Source organism: Lissotriton helveticus, chromosome 3_1 (assembly GCF_964261635.1).
Source record: "Lissotriton helveticus chromosome 3_1, aLisHel1.1, whole genome shotgun sequence".
Classification (NCBI taxonomy): Eukaryota; Metazoa; Chordata; class Amphibia; order Caudata; family Salamandridae; genus Lissotriton; species Lissotriton helveticus.
The window spans coordinates 899,372,496-899,399,786 of NC_136061.1; positions in this window are offsets into that span (position 1 = coordinate 899,372,496).

Consider the following 27,291-nt stretch of genomic DNA (forward strand, 5'->3'; position numbering starts at 1 on the left):
GTTACCTCTGCGGGCATATATGATATGTGTCTACTCCTTTTTAGCGGCTGGCCCGTGTGGTTGTAGGCCCATCCTTGTACCTTCTTGCTTGCTCAAATAAAAGTTTAAAAAAAAAAAAAATAAATAAAAAAAAAAAAAAAAAAGAACGCTCCTGCCACTTTCCAGCGGCTGGTGAACACGATCCTCACCGGGATGGAGTCATTCTCTGCGGCTTACTTGGATGACATAGCTGTCTTCAGTAGCAGTTGGGAGGATCACTTGCAGCACTTGCAAGCCGTTCTCCAGGCCCTGGAACGGGCTGGCTTGACGATCAAGGCCAGCAAATGTCAGATTGGACAGGGGTCAGTAGTGTACTTAGGTCACTTGGTGGGCCGGGAAACGGTGCAGCCCCTTCCGGCGAAGATTGAGGCAATCATGGCCTGGAAACCCCCCAAGACCCAGACTGAGGTCCGAGCCTTCCTGGGCCTCACAGGTTACTACAGACGGTTCGTGAAGGGGTATGGCACTATCGTGGCACCCCTTACAGAACTCACGGCCAAAAGCAACCCAGGAGAGTCATCTGGACGGAGGCTTGCCAGCGAGCCTTTGACACTCTGAAACAAGCATTGTGTAAAGCTCCAGTCCTGAAGGCTCCAGATTTTTCGAAAGAGTTCATTGTCCAGACAGATGCATCCGATATTGGCATTGGGGCGGTGCTATCGCAACTCAATGAAGAGGGTCTGGATCAACCCGTGGTCTTTCTGTCACGGAGACTGCTTCCCCGGGAACAGAGGTGGAGTACCATTGAGCGGGAAGCCTTTGCGGTGGTCTGGGCACTGAAGAAGCTGCGGCCATACCTGTTTGGTTCGCACTTCCTTGTTCAGACGGACCACCGACCCCTTCGCTGGCTCATGCAGATGAAGGGGGAAAACCCCAAACTGTTGAGGTGGTCTATCTCCCTACAGGGAATGGACTTTCGGGTGGAACATCGGCCCGGAGTTGACCACGCCAATGCAGACGGTCTCTCCAGGTATTTCCGCCTTAGTGTTGAGAACTCCCAAGGGGTTGGGTAGCTCTCCCCACTTTCAGCTGGGGGGGGACGCGTGTTGGACCCGTCTGCTTCTGAGAGTCCCCTCACCACTATAATTTCTTTTGTTCCCCTGTACCTCCCAAAATTTGTCGCTTTTCATTTGTTTACCAGGACCTTTTTGTGTGTTGTTTCATGGGGCTAGGTGTTCCTTGACACCCAGTTGCTCACAAGGTTTCTGGCACCTATGTACAAGGCGCCTGGAGAAACCTGTGGCCATTAAAACTGAGGTTGGCAACCTGTGTGTGTTTAACCTTAAAATGGTGGACACATATTTTCCTCATGAGAGTGACTCCCATTGGAGCCTCCTTGAACCCTGACCTTCTGAGGTTTTGGCGCCCTTTGTGGTTGGCGCGCTTTCCTGACAGGAATTCTTAAGATTTCTTCAGGTACACAAAATGGCCGCTCCAGAGCCCCAGTACGGTGGCTGTGAGTGACCATAAGACACCTCAGAATGTGTCAACCCATTGACACAGCCAGGGAAGGTTCTAGAACCTTCTGGCTGGTGCCAGTACCTCAGGGCTCTGGCTATATAAAGCCCAGACCCTGGCGGCCATTTTATTGAAGAGAGAGGGGAGTTGATTAGACTACTACACCTAGATGCTGATAGCTGCTGAAGAGGTGTGACCCCTATTCCTGACTTGACACCAGAGAAGACACCTGCCCTGCTTACCCTTGAGGTGGCTGAGAGAACAGGCAGAAGTGTGGCAAGGGTTAATATTGTGGATACTGACTGGCGTTCCAGTCAGGCGTAATTTTGAACCCTTGCGCCTACAGCGCCTGCCCAGCTAGCACCTCTGTGCCCCAGAAGACTGTGGCCGAGTTTGTGTGCCTCCCCGCCCCCCCGGTGGCGTCAGACTGAGGAAGAAGTCGGGTCGCGAGGCGTGTGCCCGATCGCCGGGACCGTGACCTCATCCTGTGCCCCCTTCACGTGTAGCGCCAAGCGCGGGGGACTCGGACGTCTCCGAGCCCCACCGGCGTTGCGCGCTTCCTGGTTGGTGCCAAAGTGAGAAGGTGAGGTGGTGCGCCGGGGCGGGGAGAGGCCGGCCTTTACTGGGCGGGATCTGCGTCCCTGCCCTTTCCGAGACCCGGGAAACTGTTGCCGTGGGCGGGACCAGCCCCCGTGTGAGGAAGTTGGAGGGAGGTCCCGGGAGCCCGTGAATTCCCTGATGCTGGCGTAGGAGAATACTGTGCCCGACTGAATCGCTAATCGATCCAGCCGTTGTGAGGAAGTCTGATTCCCCTGTTGGTGCGCCGTGGTAAAGTGGAACTGTGCCCGACATTGAGTTAAGTGAGCGCTGAAGGCAAGAACCCCTGTGTACGGCCGTTCGTCCGTCCAGCGACGTCGAACTGAGCCGCCTAGGAGCCCGCAGTAGCACTGCAGGCTCGAGTCAACACCCACCGGCAGCGGACATCCTTCCCCGGTGGCCGCGTAGGGCCGAATGAAGGACTTACTGGGTTTCCTTGTTTTTCCAGTTATACGCGTATAGTTCCCGAGTGAACTAAAAGGAGTCCCCGCTCACCGTGTGACCGCAGGCAGTCCTCAGAACTCCACAAGTACTGTAAACAACCATTTACGAAAAGTGTGGTACTTACCAGAGTCAACTGCATGACTTTCTCTAATTGGTGGCAGCGTTATTAAAATGGAAATGTGGCTTTGAAGACTAAATGAACTAGAAAGTAATGCGCTATGTACAATTGGTATTTATTTCATGTAATGGTGACAGTTCAGCCTGCTATTTAATCTATTTATTGAACAGAGCTAATCTCAATATTTATGCAATACCAGTATTCCTGAATTCCTATGTATTGTATTTATTCCCTGTATTTATTCTTAACCTGAATCCCAGAGTTTTGTGAAAAGTGAAATGTAACTGTGCTTTCCAATTGATCCCTATTCACAAGCAGAGAACTTTTACATAAATGAATCGTATTTTTCTACAGCAGTGGTGTGGTGTCCTTCTTTTTAGTGTGACTGTGCAGGCGGTTATTATTGGGTCAGAGCCGGCTTAGCACTACAGCCTTCACTGCCTTGACACTTGAGCCAAGCTACCCCCCTTTGTGCTGGGCTTGCCCATCGCAGGTCCAACAAAGAGTTAAAGAAATCTACTGGGAATTCACATCTGTGGAAAATGTGACCAGGTGCAAGGGCTCGCTTACATTAGCTTTAATACATTTTAAACCTTGTCCGCATTACAAACAAACCCTTAATGAAATTGTTCCTGCTGCATGGAAATTGTATCTCCAATTCTGATACAGGACCCTTCCCACCAAAATGTTTTGCAGAAAATGGCAAACAAAGGCTATACCAGATGACTTGTTCCCATTATGCTCAGGGTGGCTCAAAACGTTGGTGCACATATATCTTTTTGCCCTTGTTACAAGTACATAAGGGCAAAGTTGATTGTCCCCCTGTGCAGGAATATTGGTACCAGACAGCATCTTGAAGCATACAGATTCTTATGCCACAAGTGTTGAAGACGGCTACCGGTTTCTTTTCTTTGCTGTGGTGAACTATCGTTGTGCTGCCTGAAGTAACAAAGCTCCTGCAGAACCTGTAAGCGCTCACTGGCAGCGCTCGTGTTTCAGAGCCTCTGCAGCGCTATCTGGCAGCGCTTGTCTTTCACCTCTCGCGTTTCCCGCTCCGCGGGAAACACTCGTCGTTGTGGGCTCGTTGGCCGGTAAGGAGGCCAGGGAACAGCAAAGCCCACAAGCCAGCTGGGCTCGGAGAACCTCCCCGCCACGCCCCCCTCACCTGCAACAAATAGCGCTGAAGCGCTGCTGAAGAGCGGATTCTTATGCCACAAGTGTTGAAGACGGCTACCGGTTTCTTTTCTTTGCTGTGGTGAACTATCGTTGTGCTGCCTGAAGTAACAAAGCTCCTGCAGAACCTGTAAGCGCTCACTGGCAGCGCTCGTGTTTCAGAGCCTCTGCAGCGCTATCTGGCAGCGCTTGTCTTTCACCTCTCGCGTTTCCCGCTCCGCGGGAAACACTCGTCGTTGTGGGCTCGTTGGCCGGTAAGGAGGCCAGGGAACAGCAAAGCCCACAAGCCAGCTGGGCTCGGAGAACCTCCCCGCCACGCCCCCCTCACCTGCAACAAATAGCGCAGAAGCGCTGCTGAAGAGCGGATTCTTATGCCACAAGTGTTGAAGACGGCTACCGGTTTCTTTTCTTTGCTGTGGTGAACTATCGTTGTGCTGCCTGAAGTAACAAAGCTCCTGCAGAACCTGTAAGCGCTCACTGGCAGCGCTCGTGTTTCAGAGCCTCTGCAGCGCTATCTGGCAGCGCTTGTCTTTCACCTCTCGCGTTTCCCGCTCCGCGGGAAACACTCGTCGTTGTGGGCTCGTTGGCCGGTAAGGAGGCCAGGGAACAGCAAAGCCCACAAGCCAGCTGGGCTCGGAGAACCTCCCCGCCACGCCCCCCTCACCTGCAACAAATATCGCTGAAGCGCTGCTGAAGAGCGGATTCTTATGCCACAAGTGTTGAAGACGGCTACCGGTTTCTTTTCTTTGCTGTGGTGAACTATCGTTGTGCTGCCTGAAGTAACAAAGCTCCTGCAGAACCTGTAAGCGCTCACTGGCAGCGCTCGTGTTTCAGAGCCTCTGCAGCGCTATCTGGCAGCGCTTGTCTTTCACCTCTCGCGTTTCCCGCTCCGCGGGAAACACTCGTCGTTGTGGGCTCGTTGGCCGGTAAGGAGGCCAGGGAACAGCAAAGCCCACAAGCCAGCTGGGCTCGGAGAACCTCCCCGCCACGCCCCCCTCACCTGCAACAAATAGCGCTGAAGCGCTGCTGAAGAGCGGATTCTTATGCCACAAGTGTTGAAGACGGCTACCGGTTTCTTTTCTTTGCTGTGGTGAACTATCGTTGTGCTGCCTGAAGTAACAAAGCTCCTGCAGAACCTGTAAGCGCTCACTGGCAGCGCTCGTGTTTCAGAGCCTCTGCAGCGCTATCTGGCAGCGCTTGTCTTTCACCTCTCGCGTTTCCCGCTCCGCGGGAAACACTCGTCGTTGTGGGCTCGTTGGCCGGTAAGGAGGCCAGGGAACAGCAAAGCCCACAAGCCAGCTGGGCTCGGAGAACCTCCCCGCCACGCCCCCCTCACCTGCAACAAATAGCGCTGAAGCGCTGCTGAAGAGCGGATTCTTATGCCACAAGTGTTGAAGACGGCTACCGGTTTCTTTTCTTTGCTGTGGTGAACTATCGTTGTGCTGCCTGAAGTAACAAAGCTCCTGCAGAACCTGTAAGCGCTCACTGGCAGCGCTCGTGTTTCAGAGCCTCTGCAGCGCTATCTGGCAGCGCTTGTCTTTCACCTCTCGCGTTTCCCGCTCCGCGGGAAACACTCGTCGTTGTGGGCTCGTTGGCCGGTAAGGAGGCCAGGGAACAGCAAAGCCCACAAGCCAGCTGGGCTCGGAGAACCTCCCCGCCACGCCCCCCTCACCTGCAACAAATAGCGCTGAAGCGCTGCTGAAGAGCGGATTCTTATGCCACAAGTGTTGAAGACGGCTACCGGTTTCTTTTCTTTGCTGTGGTGAACTATCGTTGTGCTGCCTGAAGTAACAAAGCTCCTGCAGAACCTGTAAGCGCTCACTGGCAGCGCTCGTGTTTCAGAGCCTCTGCAGCGCTATCTGGCAGCGCTTGTCTTTCACCTCTCGCGTTTCCCGCTCCGCGGGAAACACTCGTCGTTGTGGGCTCGTTGGCCGGTAAGGAGGCCAGGGAACAGCAAAGCCCACAAGCCAGCTGGGCTCGGAGAACCTCCCCGCCACGCCCCCCTCACCTGCAACAAATATCGCTGAAGCGCTGCTGAAGAGCGGATTCTTATGCCACAAGTGTTGAAGACGGCTACCGGTTTCTTTTCTTTGCTGTGGTGAACTATCGTTGTGCTGCCTGAAGTAACAAAGCTCCTGCAGAACCTGTAAGCGCTCACTGGCAGCGCTCGTGTTTCAGAGCCTCTGCAGCGCTATCTGGCAGCGCTTGTCTTTCACCTCTCGTCGTTGTGGGCTCGTTGGCCGGTAAGGAGGCCAGGGAACAGCAAAGCCCACAAGCCAGCTGGGCTCGGAGAACCTCCCCGCCACGCCCCCCTCACCTGCAACAAATAGCGCTGAAGCACCGCGCATCGCGGGATGCGCGCGGGCGACGCCGGGCTAAGCCCGGGCAAAGGGCGGGCCCTCTGTGGCCCTCAGTGGCCGAGGTAGGCCGGGCTGGGCCCTGGTATTTTTTCACCTTCGTGCATAAATCCTTGTCGATGTTCATCGCAATAGATATTTGAATGAAAACACGCGGATTGATTTTTCTGACTGTAAATTGTAATTCGCTATTGTGCAATTATCTGCTTCTCCCGGTGGATCTATATTTATATTTTTTTAATTGGTTTGTGTTTTTATCCGGGTCTATCTATTTTGCTTAAAGGGCTAGTGCATACACTAGCATTATGACAACAAAGAAATTACGCCCTGGGAAAGTCTTAGGGGAAAAAGTATGCTCAACAGCTGAACCCATTCTACTGCGGAAAAAGTCTGAAAGTAGTGCTCTATTGAAAGGCCAGATGCAGTTGGAACACATTTGGGAAAAATCGATGAATATACCCTCAAAAGACCGAACATTTTTAGATGTTGACTCATTACCACAACCGCAACCGCAATCTAGTGTGGAAATGGATTGTAACAATGATTTATTGTCTGAAATGATTACGTCTCCTCAGCCTCAGATACATGAAGTAAAAATTCCAACTTATCATCATAATAATATCAATGAAAGTGAAAAGGTGGAGAAAGACGTGGCTGATGTTTCTATTTCTACTAGTATTGATTTTGATCTTTGTGGTCGGTATATGGACAAGAATCTCTTGACCCAGGTTGGGGACAGTAAAACTCCGATTAGAGCAACTCCTTCTGGAATGCTGCTATATAGCAGCACTCCTTCAATTAAATCTAAAGATAATATATCTACACATAGTGAGTTGAACTCTCCTCAATTTAATCTATCGGGGATCTGCTCTTTTGTTCCTTCTAGCTATCCAAACAATGAGAAACCAATCTCTGAGTCTCTGATAGCTCTTGAGCAAATTCTGTCCTCCATACTGCTTCTTCTTGGCAAATTTGCTGTGAACTCTGATTGTATTTTGTCTTCTGTGACTGAGATTTTGAAAGAAATGTTTGCTAAAAAAGCTGCGAATGAAACAATCCCTCCCACTGAACCTGTTGTTCAAAATGTGGTAGACTGTATTAATCATTCGGAGGTTAATACCCCTTTGAGAATGTCTGTAAAGGCAGACATTCATAAGCCTCTTAAAAGCCCTGTTTTATCTTCCCTTGAACCGAGTAACGATTTAAAACTTATTGTCAAGGAAGATAGTGTGGTAGAGATAGTACAAACGGTAGAAAATGAACTTTTCCCCATCTTTACTCATGAAAAAAAGGGCTCAGAAGGCTTGCTGACAGGGACTAAAATCGTAAAAGCAAAACAAAAAGGGAAAAATAGGAAATTGCTACGCAAATATAAGAAAAAAAGGCCAAGGCAAATTATTTTTCAAAAACATATAATATCTGAAGTACAAGATAAATCAAGCAATAGGGACAATTCACTGCTGAATTTTTCTATTAATGAGGCAGTGGAGGACTCAGCTAATAATGTATTGGAGGAATCCTCCGCTGTGGGTTATACAAACGAGGTAATCCCATGTCCCGTGTTAAACGCGCCTGAACCTCTATCATTGACGGTTGAAGTTACGGGAAATTCCTCGTTAGTGCCAAAAGTATTAAACCCAACGGCACCTATTTTCCGCCCTCAGCCAGATACCACTAGAGGCATAAAGTTTCAGCCTGTAAAAAGCGATTTGACATTTGTGGACACATTGATATTGGACTTTTTTCCACTGTTTGATCAGGATGTAAAAATGAATAGGTCTTGGCTGCTTAATTGCTTTAAAGAGATTGATAGTCTAAAACTAATTTTATCAAATGATATTGATTTAGTCTTACCGATAAGATCGGTTACTGGGCAACGAACAAGAGTAACATTCTATTCAAAAATAATTACTAATCTTGTTCTTCAACAGGCAGAATTTTTCCAATGTAGAGGAATTGACGTGTTACCTTGCTATAATAATGCTTTACGTATTTCCTCTAGAGATAGTATTACAAAGCCAGCTTTTGCACAGGATGAAGATCTAACCTGTAACAAAGACCTAAAAATTTGGGTCTCTAGAGGGAAACGAATGGTATCTCAGGTTTTCCCATTACCTGATAACACAGATATTCCTTTAACAGAAGACAATCAGAGGTGGAATTGGTTACCCGGGGTTTTATCTACCAATACTGCGAGTAACCCACGACTCTTTCAACATCTTTAACAATAATTTAAAAATTGTCTCTTGGAATGTAGCTGGTCTGTATAATTGCCCCGAGAAATTTGACTTTTTAGCCTCTTTAAACGCAGATGTAATATGTCTCCAGGAGACATGGTGTATAAATCTCCCCTATCAAGGGAAAGAATACTTTGTCTTGGAGGCTCCTGCAAAACCTTCTAAAAAAGGCCATGCAAAAGGTGGAATTGCTTGTCTTTTATCCACCTCGTTACAATGGCAATTTACGCATTACTCAGACTCTAGCAATCTTTTTCACTCTATAACTATTAGTAACCTAGATATAGTGGGTTCCCGGTCCTCATTTGTTATTTTAAATGTATATATTCCTCCCGAGGAAATTTTTAATTTAGTTCTAAAGCGAATGTTCTCCTATGTTAAACAACTACTGGAGGTTGAACACCCACCCTATATACTGTTGGTTGGTGATTTAAACAGCAAACTATCCAACTTTACTTTAGACATGTTCAGAAATAAATTTAAGGAAGAAGCATATAATATTCCCCAAGTGCTTTGGCCTACCAGAATAAAAACTAATAAAAGAGGTAAGATCCTCTTGGAAGAACTTAGCCTCGTAGAAGGGCTTATTATTAATGGTAGAATGCCCTCAGACACTCCTGCTAATTATACCCATGGATCTTTCAGGGGTGAGTCTATTTTGGACTACGCCATTACGGACTATGATACGTTCTCTTTTATTAAAGATATGGTGATCTCTCACTCTCCTTTGAGCGATCATAAATTAATTAATGTAACTATCTCATTAAGTCCCTCTGAAGCTAATTCTTGGTCCCTAAAGAATAGAGATCTTTCCATTGATCGAAAATCAGGTAGATGTTTTTGGGGCTTTAAAACTAGGAAGGATGTACAAAACATCCTTGCCCAAACCCTACTAGAACTTGATCAGTGGGAGGGTATAGAATTTTTACAACTCGAAAAATTCATTAAAAAAATTACTGGCTTCGCCAAGAAAAAGGGAAATCCCAAAAGATTTCATTTTTCTCCTAGTTCTTTATTTTTATTGAATAGGGAGATAAATGACCTTATCAGGAAACAATATCTCAACAGATCTGTGGAAAATGAACGCCAGTTAGCATTATTAAAACGTAGGAGAGTGAGATTGAGAGCTAAGTTAAAAAGAGAAAAAGAAGACTCTCTCTGGATTGGATTAAGAGAGGCTTTAACCTATAATAAATCTAGAGAATTTTGGTCCATAATAAGAAAAGGCTGTGGCTCCATTGTAACTCCCAGTCCAATAGCCATTGCTGAAAATGTTTGGACTCTATTTGTGACTACATTATATGCTCCGAATGGTGTTATGGAGGATATATGTAAATCTGGTCCTAATAGTGAGCAAAAAATAATACTCCCTACTGAAAAAACCATAGCTTCAGTGATAATGAGTATGCGATCTACCGGAGCTATGGGCCCTGATGAACTCCCCATGTCAATAATTAAGCAGGATGTCACTTCTTGGAGTAGGATTCTTCTTCCAATATTTCAGGCTTGCTTTTTATCAAGAACTGTCCCCGATTCTTGGAGGGGAAGTATATTAATTCCGATATTTAAAAAGGGTGATCGGATGCTGCCTTCTAACTATCGTCTAATAGCTTTATTAGATGCAATAGGGAAAATTTTCGCTAAATGTCTTTTATTGTTAATTATGGAATGGGCAGAAACTTACATGATTTTACCAAAGGAACAAACAGGTTTCCGTGAAGAGCATGGAACGTTAGATAACTTGACATTATTGCAGGTGATTACTGACAAATATGTATGTGTCCGTGGTGGTGGCGTGTACGCCGCATTTATTGACTTCTCCACGGCGTTTGACAAAGTGGATCGTCCAACGCTGTGGAGAAAGCTGGCTGTGTTGGGGATGCCAGGATACCTACTCGAACTGGTTAGGTCCTTGCATACGAACACATGGTGTATGGTGCTACAAGGAGGAGAAAGGGGCCTCACCTCTCCCATCCCCTCCCAGAATGGGCTTAAACAAGGGTGTATATTGGCGCCCATATTGTTTTCCCTATATTTGGCCGACCTACCATCCTCTATTTCTGCATGTGAGGGATTCGCTCCGATAATTGGAGGGTCTGCTATATCTATTTTAATGTATGCAGACGATATACTTGTATTAGATTTGACCCCGAAGGGTTTATCTAATCGTCTGCTTGCATTGAACCAATTTGCTGTAGCACATCATATGAAAATTAACACATTGAAAAGTAAAATCATGTGTATTTTTGGTAAGAGAAAATGTAGGTCAGGTAGTTATAAGTGGTTTATTGGGGGACAAAAACTCGACGTGGTTAAAACGTACACCTTTTTAGGTAAAATAATATCAGCGAACCTTAGTGAGAAGCCCCATATCGAACATAACTCTCGTAAAGCGTTGGCCCATGGTATGGGGTTATGTTCGTTATATAATGCCACTGGGAAGAGACATTTCTCACTCTGTTTGGAGGTTTTTAGAGCTAAAGTCCCATCTACTCTACTATATGGAATCGAATTAGTAGAGATGAAACATTGGGGATTTCTTCAAAAAACAGAAGGAAAGGTACTGCGGAAAATTTCATCTTTGAACAATGCATGTTCCACTTCTTCATGTAGGTTGGAATTCGGACTTCGAAGTTGTTGGACACAGGGGCTGGTCGCACTTGTAAGATGGGTAACCTGTTTGGCTAGAGGTACACCTGGTACACTAAGAGAACTCATTAAAAAGGAATTATTGGGCAATTTCAATGAATTCTCTTCTTTAGTAAAAAACTTTAGGAAAGCAGTAGCCCTGTTAGAGTTGGAGGAGAGTACTTTATTTTTACTCTCTCCTCTAGAACTAAAAGCTAAACTAAAAAGCGCATCGTGGGAATTATGTTATAAGTTGGACATCCTTGCCCAACCCAGATTAGAGGATAGGGAATTTCTCTTAAAGACATATATCCCCAAGCAGATACAACAATATCTAATCTGGAATATTCCCCATGGAGTTCGTAGACTATGGTACCTTTTACGACATGATTTGCTCCCTCTTAATTCACTCCTAGCAAAGTGGTATGGGGGATCCCCATTATGTAATTTTTGTAATAACGCTGTACAAGATCGTAACCACGTTTTGTTTATTTGTCCTGTATTACGCTCTTTGCGCCATAAATGGTTAAAACCTATTTGTTTACAATTGGGAATTGTAAATGTTAAATTGTTCATACATGCACTTTACTGCCCTCCAAATGAACTTTTCTGTTGTAGAATTTTTAAATATTTTAAAGGGTTTTTAAGTATTTATTAATGATGACAGGGTGATGTTGATGATTGCTTTATTTACTAATAACTGCTGTGTTTTCTTCCTGTTGTATGTTGTTATCTTATTATTTTTTCTGTATATTGGTCTGTTTAATTTTATGTGGCCCTCATTGAGAGCCAAAACATAATAAACTTTTGACTTGAAGCATACAGAATACTCAGCACTGACACAAGCAGAGTCGTGGTGTTTGGTATGGCTAAATATTTGATGGCTGTATGTATCAGGCGCTCAAAAGGTATTTTAAAAATAGAAAACTGATGTGTGAATCGCGAACACAATATGTGTTTTCTCTAAGCTCTTTTAGTATCTTGCGTTGTCCTGGTTCCACCAGCCACCCAGCAATGAATACAATATAGGCAGTTTTGCTTTAAAATTGTATATTGCTAGATTTGTGTTCTTTTAAAAACCAATAGTAGTATGGACACTAGCCTCCACCTGCTGTATTTAGTCTACAGAGTGAAGGAAAACTAATTATAAGGGGTTTCCTTACTCGATTGTCTTTCTGCTATGCTTTTATCTGTGACAAATATGTGTGGTTGTATTTTTAAGCTTTTATCGCACCTGACGCATTAATCGATAATGCTTTCTGTAAGTCGTTGCTGTGGAAATGGCCGTCGTATTCAACCGCTTCCAGCAAACACCTCTCGTAACAATTGATTGTATGCTGTCTAGTAAGGAGACATTGTGTGTCCAGGGTGGGCATATTTATCGAACAGCAGATTAAGACAAAGTAATGGTATGAGGGCTGGGCTTTGTGCAATTTATTTGCAAAAGTATTATGCTGTGAGAATGGGTCTATGTTTATTTTTTGGATGGCAGCTTTGAGGTTCCATTCTGTGTATTTTCTATTTTTGTGACTTCTTTTTAACATGATATTATGTGTATGTATGTGTGATGTACTTTTAAGGGCCAAGCGATCGAAATTAAGTTTACAGTGATGGTGATGATGACCTATATAACTATCTTGACCTTGGTAGGCGATATTCTGGGTACGTTATTACAGGTCGATAACAAAATACTTACTTGAGTGGCTTTTGGTTCATTGTGCTGATTGTAAAATTGTTCACTCAGCTCGTTTGAAAACCACTATATTCAGAAGTCCATTGCAGTTCCCTTCCTCTAGCTGGAGAGAAACTGTTCTTGTTCCAAGTTTGACCCTGCTCTGGAAACACTCTGCTTTGTCAGTGCAGACGTCATTCGAATAAAGAACTCTGGAACTTTTTATGATTTGTAGAGTGTGCCTCTTCTCCAATCTGTAACCTTTTTAACAAGACTGCGTTATTGTATCTTTATGAATGTTTGTGTATATTGTTTTAAATATTGAGGACTTGGAAGACGCTGCGGGCCTGCAGATATTTATTATGCTGCCATCTTGAAACGTTGACCTTTCTTATCATTCCCGTGGACGGCAGTAAGTGTCTTCACTCGTCACGGTCACCTCTTTCCTTGGCGCTGATGACTGTTATTACAGTTTACTTTCAGCCATGCACGAAGGTTCCTGCAAAGCAAGGGGCATAAAAACCGAGTCCTCACCACATAAGGAATATATTCTTTCTGTCCTCCACATAATCTGTAAACCACAACGTGACACCGGGCCAGGGCTGTAGAGCCAAACATATATATCAAAAACGTTCAGAACAGCTCCCACTTTCTTTCTGTATCTTTCTTTCCTGTCTCTTGATTCTCAATCTCTCCATCCACCCTCTTCCCACCTCTCTCTTTTTGCCTGCTGCCAGAATCTCAGGGGAGCTGGAGACAGGTTCAGCAGCCGTCCACCATCAAATTCAGCCTCCAGTGGTTCCCGGCCCCCAGGGAAATGCCTGATGAAATAATTGCCCATGGCCCGAGAGAAATGACCGATGGAATAAATGGCCATTGCCTGAGGGAAATGTCTGATGGAATAAATGGCCATAGCCCCCAGGGAAATGCCAGATGGATTAAATGGCCATGGCCTGAGAGAAATGCCAGAAGGAATAAATGGCCATGGCCCGAGAGAAATGCCTGATGGAATAAATGGCCATGACCCGAGAGAAATGCCTGATGGAATAAATGGCCATGACTGGAGAGAAATGCCTGATGGAATAAATGGCCATGGCCTGAGAGAAATGCCCGATGGAATAAATGGCCATGGCCCGAGGGAAATGCCTGATGGAATAAATGGTCATGGCCTGAGAGAAATGCCAGAAGGAATAAATGGCCATGGCCCGAGAGAAATGCCTGATGGAATAAATGGCCATGACCCGAGAGAAATGCCTGATGGAATAAATGGCCATGACCCGAGAGAAATGCCTGATGGAATAAATGGCCATGGCCCGAGAGAAATGCTCGATGGAATAAATGGCCATGGCCCGAGGGAAATGCCTGATGGAATAAATGGCCATGGCCCCCATGGAAATGCCAGATGGATTAAATGGTCATGGCCTGAGAGAAATGCCAGAAGGAATAAATGGCCATGGCCCGAGAGAAATGCCTGATGGAATAAATGGCCATGACCCGAGAGAAATGCCTGATGGAATAAATGGCCATGGCCCGAGAGAAATGCCCGATGGAATAAATGGCCATGGCCCGAGGGAAATGCCTGATGGAATAAATGGCCATGGCCCCCAGGAAAATGCCCGATGGAATAAATGGCCAATGTGACCTTTCACATTGGCACCTGACATGCTACAAAATATTCAGCATTTATCTTTCCATTTCTGGTTCTACATCCCTAACTCCATAGCTCATAGCTATATAAGTACATTGCATGAAGATATATGTATAATTTAGGTACATAAATATGCCATTAAGAATAATACATTTAAGCCAACGTATATATGAGTAACTTCAGGATATTGTGTAAGTTGATGTATGGCTACTATATTTTTGTACAACAGTATTTTTTAAAACACAGCATTCTGCTAGAATACCATTTTCTCCAGAGCACTAACTATTGTCTTATGGTTATGATAGAGTCATAAAGAGCCAGAATGATACTGAGATGATGTTAATGTGCAGGTATTCCAGGCAGAAAGTAGCTACAACACAGACCCAGATAAAATAAGCTAGCAACCAATCATCAGGTTCATTCATTCGCCAATCCTGATAAAATGATTCTGATTACATGTCCGTGGGAAATCCACCTATTCCGCGTGGTCACTCCAGATTTCTCATCTTTTACTAGAACCTATATTTTGATGTCTTCAGAACTCAGTGTACGTTACCTCTGCTAGCCAGTAGTAAAGAGCCTGTGCTCCCTCTTTAACTTGGTTGAATTGGCATACTCCTAATTGGTATATTTAATTTGCCTTTATGACCCTCGTCTATGTTATAATATGTACCTAAGACCTGGAAGGTAAATGTCACTAGTGGACTGCAGCAACTATTGTGCCATTCGCTAGAGGACAGTGAAAGCATGGCTTCAAGCCTACCCTGTGTAAACTAACTATAGCAGTGTAAATACTACAATTCAACCTGTTAAAATAAACCATTTTAACAGGTAAAACTACCTAAATATATAGGCCTTGTAGTCACAAAACAGAATTCATGGTATTTAAAGGTAGGACATGTAAAAGTAATTTTAACCTATCCTTACAGAGACTAGCGTCCAAAAGCTATTTTCACTGTGGTAGGCCTCTGCCTTATGAAGAAAACTAGAGTACAGATTAAAATTCTAATAATGTTTGTCTGGAAGGGGACCACCTGCAAAAATATTAAGCAACTATTTTTTCACACTAATTAAAAATCTAATTCAATGGTGAAGTAAACTTTTTACAAATATTAAGGAAAAGTAACTTTAAGAAAGTTACCTTTTGCCTGCCTCACTTCTTGAAGGCTAATTTGCATTGACTCTCTAACTTCCCCCACCCAACAATGAGCCTTGAATAGGTGTGAATAAATGCAAAATGCCTCCTAGTAGCAACCAAAAGGCTGACCAGTTTGGGTAGGGATGACTCCTCTGAATATGCAGGGTGGAGCTGTGGGCATCGTTTTTTAAACTACTGTCCTTTTTGAAATGACAGTGTGAAAATACAATGCTAAATGGCAAATCCTGCTTCACTGGTCTGCTGGGTTTACATAAAACCCTTGGGGCACACTTGAAAGGGGAGAAAACAGTATACCAACACAATTCCTGCATATCCACTGTCTGCTTGCTGAAGGACTCTGCTTTTGTCCTACCAGATGCCTGCCTCTGGGTTTATTGTGGCCGCTTCAAACTAGATTTGAATTTAAGGTTTAGGAGGACACTAGGATTATACTCCCCACACAAACACCAGCCCTCAGAGCTAAAGCTTAGTGGGGTTAAAGACTTTTGCTAGCTTACAAATGTGTACGGTGGGTAAGATTGGCACTAGAAACTTTTACCCCATTGCTTAGGATGTGTCCAGGAGTCCCTCTCACCCACTAGCTAGCGCCAGGCATAAATGTGTCACCTCCAGGTTACCAAATGAGAAGAGGGCTGAACCTGCTAACTGTGACCCGAAAAGAGGCCTAAAGGACTCGACCTGCTCCCTCTTGTACCCAGGACAAAGAAGTAGACTCCAAGCTTCGTAAGGCTGAATTCCTGTTGAGGCTACAATGTTACCACAAGCTAAAAGGAGGCCTTTTCCTGGAAGTACCCAGCTGACCAGTGATAACAGGACCTAGACTGGATCCGGATGTTGCCCTCAGTGTGACACCCTGTGAATCTCTATGTGCCTCCCTTGATGCACTAGGAGACTGTAGAAGCATACAGTGGTGGATTGGGACTCAAAGAATTTAGGGTCTGTTCTGATCTCTACAGATTTGTTACTCCGTCACAACAGTGATGGATCTGCCGTCCGCCAAAATATAAATCTTATTGCATCCTATGGGATTTATATTTCGGCAGACAGAATATCAGTCACTGTTGTGCCCTAAGTTAGAAGGTAAAATCTTTCACCAGGATGAACCTGGTTAGTGCATCCGACCCCGCACTCCATCGTGATTGGTCTCAAATAGCACCTAGTCTATTGTGACCATTGACTATCACTGGTGCTTTGTGCTTTTGTGGTGATTTTTCACTTAAAACTTTAAACTTCATATTTCGAGTTCCACTTATTGGGTTTTTACCATTTTGGTGTCATTCTGGCTATTCAGGTTATTAAAATGTACTACATTTGTCTAAATTGGTTTGGGATTTTTATGGTTTTTGCATTTTTACTCTATTACTGTTTTAGTACTACATAAATACTTTACACATTGTTAAGTTTAGCCTCTCAGCTCTGTGCCATAACTAGTTGGTGGTTGAGCTCTGGTTAATTTTAGTGACTGTGAGTGTTCACCCGGGCAGGGGTTTTGATTATACCTTGAGGTGGGAAGTCACCCACCCCAAACAATCCTATTTCTTACTGTGATAATAACTCATTTTTATATATCACTTTATACCAATATTCCCTTTCTAACTGCTGTAAATTACAGGAATTAAGATTACCTAATGTATAAATAAATAAATAAATAAATAAATAAATAAATAAATAAATGTAGGCCATTCCTCTCTGGTTGTAGTCTTCAGCTATTATGTAACATCAGCTCATCACACATAGGTTTAGTAAGAGGAACACCCAATGCATATAGCCTGAATCATGGCATAACATCTCAGGCATGCTACAGTGTTTCTGGAAATATTGGTTTCGGGTGTGGAATTTCCCTGCTTTACATGCAGCAACGAAACCCACAAGAGAAACTGTTTAATTTCCTTCCACATAACCTACCTTTAACAATATTAAAAAACAGTAACGCAGAAATATCCTAAATATGACTGACCTTAACACAAAAATTGGTTGGACCAGTTGGAAGGTAAGGCAATACATAGCAATCATTGCGTTTACTAAGGTCCAAGCTGGCAAGAGAGGCTAGCACTGTCATTAATGGTTAGAATGTGGGTGCTATAATTTAGGAATTCTGCTTGGGTAGGCCTTTCAACCCAGACAAAGTGTGTTGGAATCCCTTCTAGGAGTCCTAAACCATTCACCTGAAGTCCTTGCCGTTGGATTAGGTTCTTTATTTGTGGAAAGGGTTAAGTGATCAGAGATAATATGACAGTCAACACATCGTTCGCTATGGCACATTCATTGTGGAACTTTATGAAAGATGTAGGATTAAAGCATCACATTAATATGGAATATGTGTATAATGGAGATGGTGACCAATGCCATTGGTGTTTAGGTGATCTGTTTAACCACAGACATGCACTAAATAGTATTACCAGTGTAACTAGAGACATTCACTAAATAATATATTGGGCGACTCTCAGCAGTCACCTGGATGGGGGTACCAGATTGGTATTATGTGCAAAAAATATAGGCAGTTACAAAGTGAGGGCAGGCCTAGCATCAAATGTTGCTTTGCATGGGACAGAAGCCCGTGAACCGGCCCTTGAACATTGACGCTTGATCCAGCCACAAAAGAGGATCTTCTACCTGGTAACTTTTAGGGCAGGGCCGCTGTATGTATGTCCAAGATGGTTGTGTTCATGCTAGATTTTCAGAATAACCACTATGTAAATTATTTCTATTTAGATTCATTCCAAGCCGATTTGAAAATCTGAAATGTATCCTTCCCTCCTGGACATACCATGGATAACCCTATTTTAAGTGCCTAGAAGAGAAGGACTCTCCGTTCAATTGCAAGAATGTCATCTGTGGCAGTGAGCCGCCTTTCCACCCTTCATCCTGGTGCACATTGCCTTTACCATGGATACTTTGCTTTTGCTGCCATTGGTTCATTGATCTATGGAGAAAATCTAACGGTCTTGGACTTTTTGTGGGGTTTTATAGTTTTTGTAGGTATTCCTCTGGTGATTTGATCCCTTTCAGTCACAGTCAGCAAATTATATTGCTCGGATCCTTTGTCAGAAATTTGATGCAGCAACTTTTTTACACAAGAATGACTCTCAGCTCACAACTATATTGTTCACTGTGATCTGCAACAGATTCTGAGACCTGGTGAAGAAATTACTTCTATTGGTGAAAAGTGAAGTTACATCAAGAAAGGTGTCTTTCCGCAAATCAACATGCACAGTGTGGTGGTAATGGCAAAAGCTAGATGCCGTTCAGGTTCAAACGTGTGCTCTCTGCTTGGAAAGGAACGATCAGCCATCAAACAGTGATACTTTCTCATCACAAGTACTAAATGGCACAAGAAACTATGGAGTTAGGAGGAAACTCCCTTTTTAATCGATGTAATATGTTAAACTCGTATTGAATGGAACTAGATCAGCGACGACTCATCAGATGCTTTTTAAGTTGGTGTCGGCAAATTCTGTATATAGAGAAGTTAGGTGAGCAGATTCTTTACAAATTGTATTTGTGGTACTATCAGAATAAGACTGAAACAGAACCATTTCAGCTTTGCTTGTGTCCTACTTGGGGACTATGCAACTTACACTTTGACTTCTTTGCTTTCCACCCCTCAAATGACTGATAGTATTGAAGTTGCTGCAAGACTGTACTGAAGCAGTGCACAAAAGTACAATAAATGTATTTTGGTGAAAGCACATCAAAAATCTCACAACTATGGGACTGATTAATATTTCGGCAGACAGGATACTCCTTCACAAATGTGACAGATATCCCGTTTGCTGTATTGCAAGTGTATTATATGCTATGGCACTTGCTGTCTTACAAGTGCATTGTATGCTATGACACTTGCTATATTGCAAGTGCATTATATGCTATGGCACTTGCTGTATTACAAGTGCATTATATGCTACGGCACTTGCTGTATTACAAGTGCATTATATGCTACGGCACTTGCTGCATTGCAAGTGCATTATATGCTACGGCACTTGCTGTATTGCAAGTGTATTATATGCTACGACACTTGCTGTATTGCAAGTGTATTATATGCTACGGCACTTGCTGTGCTGCAAGTGCATTATAGTCTACAGCACTTGCTGTATTGCAAGTGCATTATATTCTACAGCACTTGCTGTATTACAAGTGCATTATATGCAATGGCACTTGCTGTATTACTAGTGACTTATATATGCTATGGCACTTGCTGTATTACAGGTGCGTTATATGCCACAACTCTTTCTGTATTGAAAGTATATTATAGGCTATGGCACTTGCTGTATTACAAGTGCATTATATGCTACAACACTTGCTATATTGCAAGTGTATCATAGGCTATGGCACTTGCTGTATTACAAGTGCATTATATGCTATGGCACTTGCTGTATTATAAGTGCATTATATGCTACGGCACTTGCTGTATTGCAAGTGCATTATATGCTATCCCACTTGTATATTATAAGTGCATTATATGCTACGGCACTTGCTGTATTACAAGTGCATTATATGCTATGGCACTTGCTGTATTACAAGTGCATTATATGCTATGGCACTTGCTGTATTGCAAGTGCATTATATGCTACGGCACTTGCTGTATTGCAAGTGCATTATAGGCTACAGCACTTGCTGTATTGCACGTGCATTATATTCTACATCACTTGCTGTACTGCAAGTGCATTATAGGCTACAGCACTTGCTGTTTTGCAAGTGCATTATATTCTATGGCACTTGCTGTATTACAGGTGCATTATATTCGACATACTGCAAGTGCATTGAAGGCTACAGCACTTGCTGTATTGCAAGTGCATTGTATTCAATGGCACTTGCTGTATTGCAAGTGCATTATATGCTATGGCACTTGCTGTATTACAAGTGCATTAAATGCTAGCTACAACACTTACTGTATTGCAAGTATATTATAGGCTATGGCACTTGCTGTATTACAAGTGCATTATATGCTACAACACTTGCTATATTGCAAGTGCATTATATGCTACGGCACTTGCTGTATTGCAAGTGCATTATATGCTATGGCACTTGCTGTATTGCAAGTGCATTCTATTCTACAGCACTTGCTGTACTGCAAGTGCATTATAGGCTACAGCACTTGTATTGCAAGTGCATTTATTTCTACAGCACTTGCTGTACTGCAAGTGCATTATAGGCTACAGCACTTGCTGTATTGCAAGTGTATTATATGCTATGGCACTTGCTGTATTACAAGTGCATTATATGCTACAACACTTGCTTTATTGCAAGTGTATCATAGGCTATGGCACTTGCTGTATTACATGTGCATTATATGCTACGGAGCTCCCAGCGACCTCACACCCGAGGTCCGCCAAGAAGACTGCTGGCACATTGTCAGGACAACACATATACACTATCACATTTTGCAACCGTTACCTAAGATGGAAAAGTACAAGTTGGTACAGGAGGTGGCAAAGGATATGACCATATATGGAACACAAAGCTTCTATCTAAGCCCAGTATAGCAAGGTCACGCTGGTCGACTCCCTTCTGGTAGTTTCGGTGGGAGTCCGCACAGCGCCTGCAAGAATGTGCTTATCTGGCCGGCCCCCTCATATAACCTTGACAGGCCCAAAAGCAGAAGCAGCTGCGTGCTACATATGTTAGGCTATTTCTTATGAGAACAGGGAAACGTGAAAACGCAGAGCCATGGAAGATTTCAAACAGCATTATAGGCTGACTAGGCCACAAAGATGGCGCCGGTCCTGCTAAGTAGCGTTAACCTATTTACAAGAAGGTGTTAGAATGCGATCTTTACTAGGGATGACAAAGACTAATTGAAAAGGATATCTCACGCGTTAAGGGCGTAAGCAACATGCGAATTAGATGCATCACGCTGAACACTAACTCAGAAAATGCAATCTATGTCCCCGTGAAAGGCCTAATTGAATTTCTATTCCTCAAACCCTACTTTTAGCGTGATGAAGCTAATAACAGAGGACGCTAATCGTCGAAGAGATCTTCGTCGATTGCCATAAGTTCGCGTACCTCTTGCTGAAGCATCTGAGTTTTTGAGGGGGTCGAAGAAGGGATGACAGACGCTGTTAATCTAGAGGCACAATAGCACGCAGGACCGCACTGTAGACAGAGACAGCAGGCGAAAGGGATACCTGCCGCTCCACCCAGAATCAGTAATAGTTTCCACCCCCAGGTGCTTAGAAGACCCCAGAACCACCCCGACAAGGACCAGGTCCCATTTTCTACATGCATTTCTGCTGCTATTCGATGGAGCTTCTGAATGGCCAAATGAACTGTAGGGGCGGAGTCTGGGATGTAAACACAGCAAGAGCTGCAGATCACCCGGCATGCACCACCGCGATCAGCTAAGATAACGTCTAAAACCATTCGATTCTGAAGAGAAACGAGTCTAGTAGCCTGAAGCTCTTCTGTGATGTTAGCCATTATATCAGTAGTGATGTTAATGACGTTTTCCACTATCCTTGACAATCTCCTAATCTCTCGGCTATTAAATATCAGACCCCAGAATGGAACCAACCCTTTAGTGAAATCGGTAAACTGTTGCAGGGAGGTGTCTGTCTGATCAACTTCAGTCATTGTAAGCTGTCTTCGTTGTCGGTGAGGGGCCAATTCAGAGGTATACAACTGATGCGTTTTATGATAGTCGGGTGGTGCAATGTAGACTGGGGGATACAAAAAGGACAAATAACACTGGCCCGCTCAACCCCGAGGTAACCAGGTATAAGCATTTTCTCCACAAACGAAATACACATTCGGGGGTGTCAGCAGGGGTGGGCTACTGAATATCTTCAGATTATACGTGTAATTACACAGGCTGATACCAACTTGCACATGACCTGCGCCTTTGATGCAGAAAGGGGAAGAGGTGTTCAGGATAGGAATAGGCATATTACGTTCACTGGTAACATTTCTAGAAATAAACTGCTGAAAATATTGCGAATCCTTAAAGCTGGCAAAATCAAACAATTCATCTATTAACCAAGTATCATTTATATTATCTGTATAGACGTTCATACAGGCACTAGGATCTAAAGATCCTTCCCCATTATTGCCCTCGGGATCAAAACCTTGATGCGTCTCAATGTAGGCCAAAACCATTTCATAATCCTTCTCGTAATACTGTTTGGGATGGGCCACATAGTGGTTATACAAAGCAGATAGCATCTGAAACCAGGCTTCACAACTTCCTAGGAATGACAGAGGCAAAGAAAGGAACAGATCGTGCTTATGCATAACGGATGGCAACAACCCACAGACCCAACATTTTGTCATATTCATAGTACTGTGAGTTTGATGAAGCATTTCGATAAAAACATTCTTAGCATATGTCTGACGGTGTCTTTCTTTATGTGGTGCTAAAGTGAACATAAAGTGTTCAGGGGGAGCAACAGTCGACATCATCATTGATTGCATTGGATGCCGATATTCTAAGTATATAAAAACCCCCATAAAGATTGCTAAAATGACTGCTATTGTAACTACAAAAGCTATTTTCACGCGCATGGTCCAAGTAGAAAACATTGGTTCGTAAAAAGGCAAATATCTAGGAGCAAAAGGGCGTTCTTCGTCAGGTACAATACGACCAAAAGGGTACATTCCTAGCTAAAAGTCCAAAGTAACTAAGCTGGGCCAAAACAACCTTCCTGCCAGAGGGTTCTTCTCCCTGTGTCCGTCAAAGCCTCACAGGCAGACTTCTATCGTTCATCAAAAATCAACGAACACATTCGATGGCGTCCCACGATGCAGATCTTCCGAAAATAATTTACTCAAACAACCTGGCCAGTGACAAGAACAGAGTCTTTCTTTCTGAACAGAGCACAACATCAATGTTCCAGCTCTCAACGAGTTCAGTCCAGTGTCTCGCTCAGTACCACAGACTAGAATCTAGCAAGCCCTACTTTTATCCGAGTCTTTCCTTATCTCCTAACAGTATCATCTGGGGTACTGTGATGTTTTCTTGGCCGCAGGTTGTAACGGACATGACCGGGCACTTCCTGATCAGAAAATAACAAAGGGGAAGGTGCAATACCTTCATCAGAGCCACCGCCAACCAGATCAACATGAACAGGGCCAGGGGCGATTGTCGATTCTCCAGGGACTGCCCCGTCCGGCCCTGTCTTTCCTTCAGCTCCGATTTCACAGGCGTCGGAGAATGGTACCAATGCAACAGCTCTTTCACCCTCTCGTGTCAGGATTCCTTCAGGGTGTCGCCGGTCATAAGGAAGTGGAAGAGGTATTCTTTTTAGATGCGACACATGGATCCAGTGCCGTTTTCCATCCACTTTCACCGCCATCCGCGTGGCCAAGAGTACCTGATGTGGCTCAGACCACCTCGGAGCCAAGCTGGTGTCCCGATCGTATTTCTTAACCAGCACCCACTGGCCGGGTTCCAGGCGATGTCCGGGGCCCTCTGGCAGGGGTTGCAGTACAGACGCTACCTGCTGATGAATAGAACGAAGGTCTTTAGTCAAATTATACAGGTAATCGATCAACATAGGATATTCAACATCAGTAAATGATCTTGGTCTAGGCACGCCCCATACATTAGCGGGTCGCCCAAAAACTATCTCATAGGGAGATAAGCCAGAGCGTGAATGAGGGGTGACCCGCAGGGACATAAGAGCTAATGGGAGGGTGTCAGGCCATTTTAAACCAGTGCTCTCTTGGATTTTTGCCATTTTTAGTTTCAATATTCCATTATATTTCTCAACTAGTCCTGCTGACTGGGGGTGTCTAGCTGCATGAAACTTTTGTTTTATCTGGAGCCCATTGCATATGCATTGCACAAGGGCCCCATGGAAATGCCCGCCGTTGTCAGACCAGAGCAAGCGAGGCAATCCGAAGCGCGGGATAAACTCCTTTATAAGGGCTTTTGCGGTGGCCAGGGCAGTATTTTCTTTCGTAGGGTACGCCTCAACCCATTTACTGAAGGCACATACCACCACCAATACGTATTTCAAGTTATTGACGCACTCCATATGGATGTAGTCCATCTGGAGCACCTCAAACGGCAATGTCGGGGGTGTCAAAATTCCCACTTAAAAAAGGTTCTCCTTTCCCTGGGTTATGTTGCAGGCAAACCATGCAATATTGAACAAGACGTACAGCTGTTCTCTGTATATTGGGGTTATTCCAAACTGGATCCAGCAAGGCACAAATGCCTTCAGCTCCCGCGTGGGCTGGTCCATGGGCCATAGTAACGACAGCTTGCACCATTGCATTGGGCAGCAACCATCGCTGTTTGTCTGTCAGATCCACCCAACAGTTATTCTCATCCAATCTTCCTACTTCTTGTTCCCATCTGTCCAACTCCACTGAGGTTGCTTCTTTCTGAATTTCTCGCACAGTTTCAATAGTATTATCGAACAAGTCAGACTCCCCCACCCACCTGGCAGAGGAGTTCACATACATAGAAGATACCATGGACTGGGCTGTTTGTTTAGCTACCTGATCTGCAAAGGCATTACCCCCCCCCCCTATCTCATCCACCACTGTCTTATGTGCACTACATTTTATGATTGCTACTTCCTTGGGGAGAGTCAAAGCTGTAAGTAATCGTAACACCAGGGGGCCATTCTGTATCTTCTGACCGTGTGAGGTGAGAAACCCTCGTTCCCTCCACAGTCTCCCAAAACTATGGGCCACGCCAAAGGCGTACTGGCTGTCCGTGAAAATGTTGACCTCCAATCCCTCACTTAACTCACAGGCTCGAAGTAAAGCCATCAACTCAGCAGCTTGGGCTGATCGATGGGGTATTCAGAATGTTTCAACTACTGTTTTTAGAGTGGTAATTGCGTATGCAGCTGTCGTTGTGCCATCTGCTAATTTTAAACAAGAACCATCCACATACAACTCTCCCTGGGGGTCAGATAAGGGAAAGTCTGTGAGATCTATTCTTCCCTTCGTTTCTTTTTCTGTCCTGAAAATCCAATCATGGACATAATTCGCCTGTTCTCCCGAAGGGAGGGGCAACAGTGTAGCCGGATTCAACGTGGCACAACGCTTAATAGTCACATGTGGAGCAAACAAAGTCAATTCATAACCCGTGAGGCGCGCGCTTGTCAGATGCTGTGTCTTGGTTTTATTTAACAATGCATCCACAGCATGCGGCACCATCACGGTCAAATTATAATTTAAAACAAGCCCTTCTGATTGTCTGATGGCCGTCGCCACAGCTGCAGTGGCCCTCAGGCAACTGGGAAGTGCTCTGGCCACATTATCCATTGTGGCAGAAAAATAAGCACACGGTCTTTGCTTACCACCAAAGCTTTGTGTCAACACTAAAAGCGAACAACCGTCGACCTCGTGCACATAGTGTACAAAAGGTTTACGGTAGTCAGGGGTACCTAAGACAGGGGCAGAACACAGAGCAGATTTCAGAGAAGCAAAGGCAGACTGACATTCATCAGTCCAAGGGAGGGGTTCATGCACATCTTTAGTGGTTAAATGTAGCAAAGGTTTAGCAAGAAAAGAAAAATTAGGAATCCATTGACGACAATAAGAGGTAATGCCAAGAAAAGCATGGACTTCACGTTGAGTACAAGGCACAGGCATATTAGAGATGGTAGTAATTCGTTCAGGCGATAGACGCCTACCCTCCTTCGACAGTAAGTGGCCTAGGTAGGTCACTTCCTGTCGACAATATTGGAACTTGGACAAGGAAACTTTATTACCCGTGTCCCCCAGATGGTGCAATAATTTAACTGTGGCCTCTTTACAACCCTCTTCAGTGTCAGATGCTATCAATAAAGTATTGCTAGAGCACGCTACCATCTGGCATGGACAGGTCATCCAGGACCGCCTTAAGGGCTTGGCTATATATGCTAGGACTTTCGGTATAGCCTTGAGGAGCGCGACAGAATCTGAAGCTTCGGCCAGATAATGAGAAGCCGAAGATCTGCCTGCTATCGGGATGAATAGGGATACTAAAGAAAGCATTCTTCAAATCGACAACAGAGAAATACTTAGCAGTGGGAGGTATCATAGTAAGGATGGTAGTGATGTCGGACACCACTGGGAATTGGGGCACCACTATCTTATTAACTTCTCGTAGGTCAATTACAAAACGATATACATCAACATTTTCAGATGTCCCTGTTTCAGGAGCTTTCTTCAAAATAGGCAGGATAGGGCTATTACAAATATTCGATGCCGTTTCTTCCACCACCCCTTTATCAATTAGATCCTGTATTGTGGAAAGCAAAGCTCGCTTTCCCGCTGGGGAGATCTTGTATTGGGGTATGCGAGGTAGCCTAGCATCGGGCTTTAAGGTAATATGGACAGGAGCGATATCCAATTTACCGACATCCGCATCTCCTGTTGCCCACAAACTGGGCGGTATGCCCGCAAATTCAGGTGGCAATGGGTCATTCTTAGCAAAACACTGCTTTGTGCCTACATCGGGATTTTGAATTGTCAAATAAACGCCATCTGGAGAGCAATGTATTTTAGCGTTCAGTCTTTTTAGCATATCCAAACCCAAAAGATTCTCCCCACAACTGGAAGTTAAAAGGAAGGGAGAGTCCAAGGTAAACGGACCAATCGTAAAGGGGAGGGGCTGAGAGATGGGGCTTATTACGGGAACTCCTGAAAATCCCACCGAGACGTTATTCTGCCCAGACAGAGCGGCCCCTGGGACCAACGAGCGAGCAACCGAACTATTCATTGCTCCTGTGTCAATTAAGAACTTATCGGTGGTCCCCATCAACTCCCCTGTCACATAGGGTCCTTGTTGATTGACCGGTATCGACACTTGGCCCCCACT